We start from the raw sequence: 8513 nt of genomic DNA, 5'->3' as shown, positions 1-8513 counted from the left end.
TTCAAGCTACTCCTACTTTTGCCATGAGTTGTTTCCATTTCACCATGAAATTGTGCCAGAATCTGAAATCTATTTCTTCAAACTTTTGGTGGGGAGCAGGTCAAGGAAAGCGTAAGGTACATTGGATTGCATGGGAGAAGATGTGTAGAAGAAAACAAGTGGGAGGGATGGGCTTTAGGGATTATGAAGCTTTCAATAAAGCCCTACTTGCAAAACAAGCATGGAGGATTCTCACTGTTCCCAACTCGTTGTATGCTCGAGTTTTAAAGGCCAGACATTTTCCTCGGTCTGATTTTATGGAAGCGTCATTTCCTAAGAGTGCTTCTGCAACATGGAAGGGTATCAATCATGGATGTCATCTTCTAAAGGAAGTTCTAATGTGGCGAGTAGGAGCTGGGTCTAAGATCAAGGTGTGGACAGAAAATTGGATTCCCAGGGAAGGAACGATGAACCTGTGGGAGTTAGAGATGCGCAGAATATGAACCATGTTAATGAGCTTCTAGATTACACAGGGGAAAATTGGGACATGACCACACTTCAGCAAAGTATTCCATGAGATCGATGTGGCGGATATTTGTCAAATATCAGTTGGAGGACCGGGAAGGGAGGATTTTCTCGCATGGAACTTCAAGTAAAATGGTCAGTTCTCTATTCGCCCAGCCTACCACTTAGAGATGAAGCTCAGGGAATTACGAACAGGAGTCCCGGAAGCCTCGTCGGCAGCGGCCATGCATGCCGCCTGGAATGAATTATGGAGTACACAGGTGCTAGGGAAAACTAAGGTCCATGTTTGGCGAGTGTTAAAAAAATGGACTAGCTAACGGTGCTGAGTTACATAGGAGACGAATTAATCCGGGAATTTTCTGCTTGGTGTGTGGGCGAGAAGAAACGGTTCTTCATCGCTTTTGGAGATGTCCGTATCCTAAGCACTACTGGGAGTTACTGCATGAGAGGAGGGGTATCAATTCGATATTCTGTCCACCTGTGTTCATGGAGAATCAACAACAACTTTCTTGCTGGTTGTTAAATTGGTTGTGCAAAAACAAAGAATCCGAGTATGCGGTGATGATAATGACCCTATATCACATGTGGCTGGTCCGTAATGCAGCAAGAGAAAGTAGAAATTTTGACAATTTTTATGAATTGGCCGGGCGTGTATTTACACTCCTGGATGAGTGGCTTGAAGTTAACGGATCAAAGGGGACTGCCCCGGCAGTGCAGAAGGATGTCCGATGGGAGCCACCAGAAGAGAGTTGGATTAAAATAAATGTAGATGGATCTCTGAAGAACAATGGGTCGGGAGGTGGGGTAGAGTGGTTTTGCGAGACTATAGAAACACATTCAGGGCTGTTCAATGTTATGCTTTCAACAACGTTTCTTCTGCTGAGCATGTGGAGTTAGTTGCTTGCCGAAGGGGAGTACAAATGGCGTCTGAACTTGGCCTCACGAGAGCAGTGATTGTATCTCCCATCCAGGAGAACAAGGATTTGATGGCTGACGTTGGTGATTTTCGAGTGACATGGACACGACGAGAAGCCAACAAAGTTGCTCATATTTTAGCTAGGGAGGGCGGCCTTTTTAGTTTACTAGCAAAAGGGCTCGTGCGTTGCAACTGCTTGGACTGCTACAGATAGGAAAATTAGGCAGCCAAATCCAACCAAAGCATTTTGCCGTGTGGTATGAGAAAATGTTTAAGAATGGGCTATGGCGCCACTCACAACGTGAACAACGAACCCATGGACAACCACAAATTGGAACAGTCAGTGCCAACCAAAGCATTTTGTCGTGTAGTGCGTCTGGTTGGTCGTCCTACCTCTTACAGAATAAGCAAAGAGATAGTCGTCAACGCAAAGCAATGCAAAAGAAACAGGAAACTCAGGCCGCATCATTCATAAGCCCCATAGAGCACGTAGTTATTTCACCTGTACGAAATGATTTCTCAAAGATATATACTACTTATCTAGTCATTTTCATTTGCCTTGCCATTGGTCACTTCATTGTTTTTTCTTGCATTTAACTAAGTCGTGTACTTGTACTGGGTAGGTTTTGCCGCGAAAGTTACTTTTTTAGCAATCATGTGCTACAAATTTATGCAACAATGTGAATATCCATGGTTATCTGTTGTGTGCTAGGGTTAGGGGGTATTTATTGATTGGTGACACCTTTTTGACAAATAATACATGGACCAAGAAGTGAGAACCACAATGACATTTTTGTTAGAGGCAGTTGTATTGTTGTAGGGACTCATATTGGCCTTCAGCCCATGGAATGAGGGAATGGATCAAGTTACTATATTTAACAATTTCTACTTTGAAATAATGCGCCGGGTGTAGTGCTTAAACCTTTTAAGTAATAATTAAACCACCCTTTATAAAACAAATTCTACTTTGATATACCGTCTGATTAAAGTCAAGAGCAGTGTCCAAGTAAAAGCTAATTGTGTACATAATATGTTGGACAGCAACTCATCAAGCAATGTTGTTGTTAATGAAAGAGCAGCACCTTCCAGTTTCTTCACTTAAAGTTCCTTGACGTCCGTTATTGGAATGCTAATCCGAGTTCAACTTCCGCCAAGGAGGTCCGCTTTGTTGAGGCTGGAAAACACCCAAGAACCTGCTCTTTAAGAAAACACAACAGATAAATCTTGTGTGAAATAATATTAGACCAATGTCGGCTTTTTCGATTGGTTTTGTGAGCATGATTTTTGCAGACATGAAGAAGCTCACACATTTATGGCATCCTGCTTCTCAGGATTTGTGTAGCCATTATTGTAGTAACGATGAAGAGTTCGAAGGAACTCCTTGGATTGGGTTGCTGCCTTCCACTGCCCTCTTTGCTCATAGAAGATCTGTGGCATGTTTAGGCAACTCTAACCGATCCCCAATAACCTATTAGAGGAGTAAAAATCCGGTTTTACTCCTCTAACCGGGACCAAGCCGATCCGCAATACTCCATGGTGGAGGATAAATTATCATGAGCCGCCTTCGCCGCCCCTATTTTTACTCCACCGCTAGGTGTACGAGTAAAAATACACCATTTCTCCTCATCCCCGCCTCCTCTGCCTCTCCTCCTCCCTGATCCCCACCGTCGGCGACTCTCCCAGCTATTCCTCGACGCCCCATCCTCCGAATGTCCGGATCCCATTGCCGCCACGTTTCGCTCCCGATCTGCAGCGCGGATCTGTGCCACCATACCAGTGTTTCGTCTTCAAGTGGCACGTCCTCAAGCTCCCACCTCCCAGAAGATGCGGCCTCCGCCCGCCGTATTGCTGACTTCCCCGACCTCACTCCATCATGGCAACCATAGAGGAAATGCCTTGGGGTTATCCAGCGAGCGTGCGGGACGTGGGTGGTGAGATCACTGACCGGGAGACCCATAAGAGTAAGTCGATCGGGTCATTCCACATGGCGGAGCTCACCGCCATGGAATATGAACGATGGCAGGTGCGGTTCCCCGACGTGAAGGCTCGGCTCAAATTCCCATGGGGGACATCGCCCGCCTACCTAGTCCCGCCGCAGCCGGGGGGTGGTGGATGCGGCGACGTCTCAGGAGGACTCGGAGGCGTGGGAGCTCATCACGGTAGAGGCTGCCGCTGAGGAGTACATAGCGGACCTCCGCTGCTAGTACCCCGAGCTCGTGTAGGCCGAGCGGGCGGTCAATGGTGAGTTCATCTTCATCTCTGACGACGAGGAGCAAGGCGGCGATGGCGGCGGCAAGGAGGAGAAGGAGTTCAACGTTGAGGAGGGGCGGTGCATCTTCACCGGCTCCGCGATGAAGGCACCGGCCTGAACCCAATGGGCGGTGATTGGCTCGACCTCTACCATGGCGATGATGATGAATAGTAGTTTAGTTTAGGGTTTAAGTTTAAATTTTGATTGTCAAGACAATGTGTTCGGCTAGGTTGAAGGTATGCAAATTTCGGTTGAGACTAGGTTGAACTTTGCAAATTTGATTTTTACTCCATTAAATTAAGGAGTTTGGCTAGGTCCGAGCAAAGCTTAGTGGAGTAGAACGGTTAGAGTTTCCCTTACAATGGAAGATTTACACTGAGCATTCAAAATACCAAGTTGGATTTGTGTTGACTACTGAATTGACTGCCTACCAACAAATCATTCTGAAATAAAGATATTCAAGATTACAACACCAAACACTTAAAATAAAACTCAACTATCGGCCTTTTGTCAAAAACTATAATCAGTAAGAAATGCCTACTATTTTGGTCACAAAAATTTCAGATACAAACACTCAAGCTTTACATTTTCAGAAAATACACTCAAGGTGCTTGGGTGGCAGATGTGCTCGCCCTGTTAACAACCTCTACTGGTAAACTTGTTTCCAAAGAGCAAAGCTGCATGTACCAATTGATTTAGGAAGTTCATTTTATCATAGGAAGACCTGTTAGAGCAAACATTTGATATTTGGTATCAACTATCCTGGTACGCCTGACCTTTGCTAAATTCACAAGTATGACAGACCTGACCCTTGATAGTAGCTAGCAACTGCTCTTTCAGAGTCCTATCTTCAGGTGACAGGTGGCCTTAATGTTTATTTGACTTAAATGTGTGGCTAAATAGCCGAACACAATAGCACGGAGGGGAAAGTAGATGTACATATCAAATGATAGAAAAGGGAAGAGCGATGCGGCAATTAGAAGTTTAGAACTACTCGGGGAAATTAGAACTACTCCAAAGGTTGTAAAGAATACATTAAAATAGTAGTACACAACTGCACACCTTCCACGGTATGGATACAAAGTTTTAGTACAAAAAAGCGCCATTTCAAGATTTGTGTTATGCAGATTATGTTACTCGGGACGGGAGTCACAGATATAACAAGATGCTAACCTTGCTGTGAGCAGCAGAACCTACATACTGGATGGTTAATGTCTCACCCATCCTTTAATAGAAATCCATCAGATCATCGGCCGAAGGAGAATGCTGTTCAATTTTACGTTCTTCAGTGACCTTCAACACTTAAAGTTCACGCCCTAAAGCAGCTAATCCATATGCAAACTGTGTGACATTTATTTTGTCTAAGCAGTCTATGCAGTTTGTCCCGAGGACACCCGTCTGTAGTAAAAGAGGTACCATTGTAGCTGCACAGAAATCATCATTGCTTTTGATGTGACATGACTTGGTAACACCCCATTGTCCACTGTAAAACATGTATAAGATTACCATTAGTACTGCCAGCAGCAAGCCCATTACTTGCACATTAGGCTATTTGTTTCCTTTGGGGTTAGTAGTTTTCATTCATCTGCACTAGACTACATATTTGTTTTAGATATGCATTTCAAAATCAAGTCTTCTACAGTGGTAAGCAAGTCCCTGCCAATCATCTCTTATCTGGCCAGCTGTAATACATCTTTTCCTCTCCAAATCAGTGCTCTCCTTTCACGTGGCCATGTTGTCCTCTCATACGAATGTTTAACCCTGTTGTGAACTAACACTGACCACATATATTATTAAAGACTATTTTAAAACAAATAACATTGGATGTTTTTTCTGTGTCAAATCTATACAACAATTTAGATATATGGCCAAACATTAAGAAAATATTGTTTTTTATTTGCTGGAGGGGCTCATTTCATGTATTTGTTAAGTCGAACTTATCGATTCTTAAGCAATTGCCTCTTCCTAAGTAGGTATACAAATTACTTTGAAGCATCCAAAGGTTTTGATGATGTAGTTATCTCACAATGGATGACGTCCGTTAGTTCCATCCAACACATCTGATGCTACCTTGTTTAACAGTTCAAGCAGATTGGTGCCTTCCCTACAGATGTCATGTAGATACTTCACGCATAACCAACAGGTTCTTACAGGGGCAAGCTCAGATAGAATATCCTCTTGTAGTCCACAACTGATTTTACTGTAGATAGCAAGGATTATCAGAGAAGTCTTGAGATCTGCAAATACATAACGGACTAACGGTACAGAACTTACACGTGATTTCTGGCCTATTATAAAGCCTTGAAGTTTCCTGAAGTCTTGATCCTCTAAATTCTTCTTCTAATTCTTTCTTTGCTTTATTCCTCACAGGGATCCTCTTTATGTAGACCTAACAATCTGAGCTGAGTAACAAATTGTGGATCTTATCCGTAGTTGGCTTAAGGCCCAAGCTAAGAGATATATTCCTAATTTAAATGATAAACTTCCTAGCTGAGAGATCAAGGTGATATTCTCCTAATTTGTTGCTCGGTGGATCATGTACTAGACATACATAACATTATCAGTGTTATGAAGGCAACTTGATTGTGTATTCCATGTACATACATAGCTATGATGATAATTGTTGCTATTATGTTCTCATAAGCAATGCTCACTGAAGACTGAACTGTATCAGATTGCTGTCCGCAAGTTAACAGTACCTCCTTTGCTTGTTCTTCAGATCTGAAAGAGAAATTCCGAAACAAAAGCAAGAGGAGGAGAGGAAGGGTCAACACAAAGAAAAGAAGTGAAGAAGGTAATGCAACAGTTTGTGTATATTACTGCCTGCGCTTACTATCAGTTTTCGTTCCACATGAGACTTGCTGTCAACTGTACAATGTGCTGTGAAAATCAGTAGAATTCATAATGACTGGATATAAAATGGTTTCAAAAAGCGCAGGCTGGCCGGAGTGAACCTAAGAACATTGACCCTGATGTTGCATGCTGTCATATGATCGGTTTCGGAGGGTTTTGCATGTAGAACTGAATGCTACATTAGGTGAATTGTCTATCTGTCTGAACTTTATCTTTCCGTCCTTCGTCCGCGTGTATCGGATCTTGCCTGGATCTCAAGATAGCGCCAGAGGAAACTCTATGATGCATGCTGCAGGGTGAGCTTTTTGGAACAAAATGACTGTAAGCTTAATGATGGAACGTAAACTGAATGGTTACTTTGTTGTAAGTTGGCCATCATCTGTGAAACATTTCACCTTTGAGAAATTTGGATAACTATCGCCCACATGTTGCATCAGCTTCTATGAAACAATTGGCGGTTGCTCGTTTATTCTACTCTTGCTGTTTGAAAGTAAATCATTTTGTAGTAACTAGATAGCATATGCATTACAGTTAATTCGGAGATATTTTGTCTTGTGGAAAGTAAACCATACCGGCTTGTTCGGCTCGCCACCGAGTTTCGCCGCATTGAGCAGGGGTCGTCCTCCATCCTCTCCTAGTTGGCCCGGCTCAAGGACTGCGCCAACGACCGCCTGGCGGACCTTGGCGAACATGTCTGCGGTCGCCACCAGGTCCTCAACATGATTCACGGTCTCAATCCCTGTTTTCGCTATGTTGTTCCCATACTCACCATGCAGTCGTCCTTCCCCACCTTCCTGTGCTGTCGTGCATTCCTCCTCCTCGAGGAGAGCCGCCAAGCCGAGGAAACTCCCCATGACATCGCCCTGCACACTGCGCGTGCACCAGCGAACCCGGACTCCGGCGGGGCTGGCGACAACAACAACCGCCCCGGTGGGGGCGGCCGTGGTGGCAGCCGCGGCAAAGGGAATTGCAAGGCCTCCGGCAGGGGCAGGCCATCTCACTACGGCGGAGCTGCTCCTCCACCGCGCCCATCTGCTCCTGCTCCGGCGCCATGGACGAGCATGGTCCACGCCTGGTCCATGCCTTGGCGCCCCCATGCTCCCGGCGCGGGCATCCTTGGGCCACAACCTTGTGGCCCGACCCCCTTCACCAGCGTAGCAGCTCAGTACGGCGTGCCCCCACCGCCTGCCTCGGCTCCTCCAGCACACTAGCAGCACGGGGACGTCCCTCCACACCCCGTCTACGGCCGGCGCACCTCCCGCGGCGCCGCAGCAGGCTTGGGATCAGGATGCTCTGGCCAGGCTCTCAACGCCATGAGCATGTAGCAAGGGCAGACGCAGTCGAGCTCCCGTGGTGAATGGTACCACGACTCCAGTGCGACGTGTCACATGGCCTCATCTTTGGTATTCTCACTTCATCCTACCCCAGTTTTTCTCCTGATATCATAGTTGCCAATGGATCCACGCTTGCAGTCACGAACATAGGTCAACACACCATCCCCACTTCCTCCCAAAACCTATCTCTTCGTAACATCCTAGTCTCTCCACACTTAATCAAAAACATCATTTCCGTTAAAACTCTTATGCTTGACAACCTAGTTAACGTGGAATTTGATGACTTTAGTTTTTCTTTCAAGGATTGAAGAAGAAGGCGAAGATCCTCCGCTGTGATTCACCGGACGAGATCTACCCTCTCCATCCATCACACTGGTCCCAAGCACCCCACGCCTTCATTGCCGTTACGCGCGATACCTGACACCGGCGCCTTGTTCACCTTGGTGATGATGCGCTGGACTCCACCCTCTGCCACGCCTCCATGCACGCCCCTGGCTCCGACGGAGACATCTGCACCGCCTGTCAATTAGGAAAAAAGTCATCTTTTACCTTTCAGTTCTTCAGATCATGTCTCATATTTCCCTTTCCAGCTTGTACATTGTGATGTATGGACCTCACCCATGCTTAGTTTTTCTAGTTTTTAGTGTTACTTAGT

General features: G+C 45.5%; 1 pseudogene; it reads right to left on the bottom strand.

Moving 5' to 3' along the window:
* Positions 1–2468: 2468 nt before the first annotated feature.
* On the bottom strand, positions 2469–7216 carry LOC125554912 (annotated as a pseudogene).
* Between the last annotated feature and the right edge of the window lie 1297 nt (positions 7217–8513).

This window comes from Triticum urartu, chromosome 4 (genome assembly GCF_003073215.2).
Source record: "Triticum urartu cultivar G1812 chromosome 4, Tu2.1, whole genome shotgun sequence".
Classification (NCBI taxonomy): domain Eukaryota; kingdom Viridiplantae; phylum Streptophyta; class Magnoliopsida; order Poales; family Poaceae; genus Triticum; species Triticum urartu.
The sequence above is the reverse complement of the archived record's forward strand: the minus strand, read 5'-3'. Positions and strand labels throughout refer to the sequence as shown.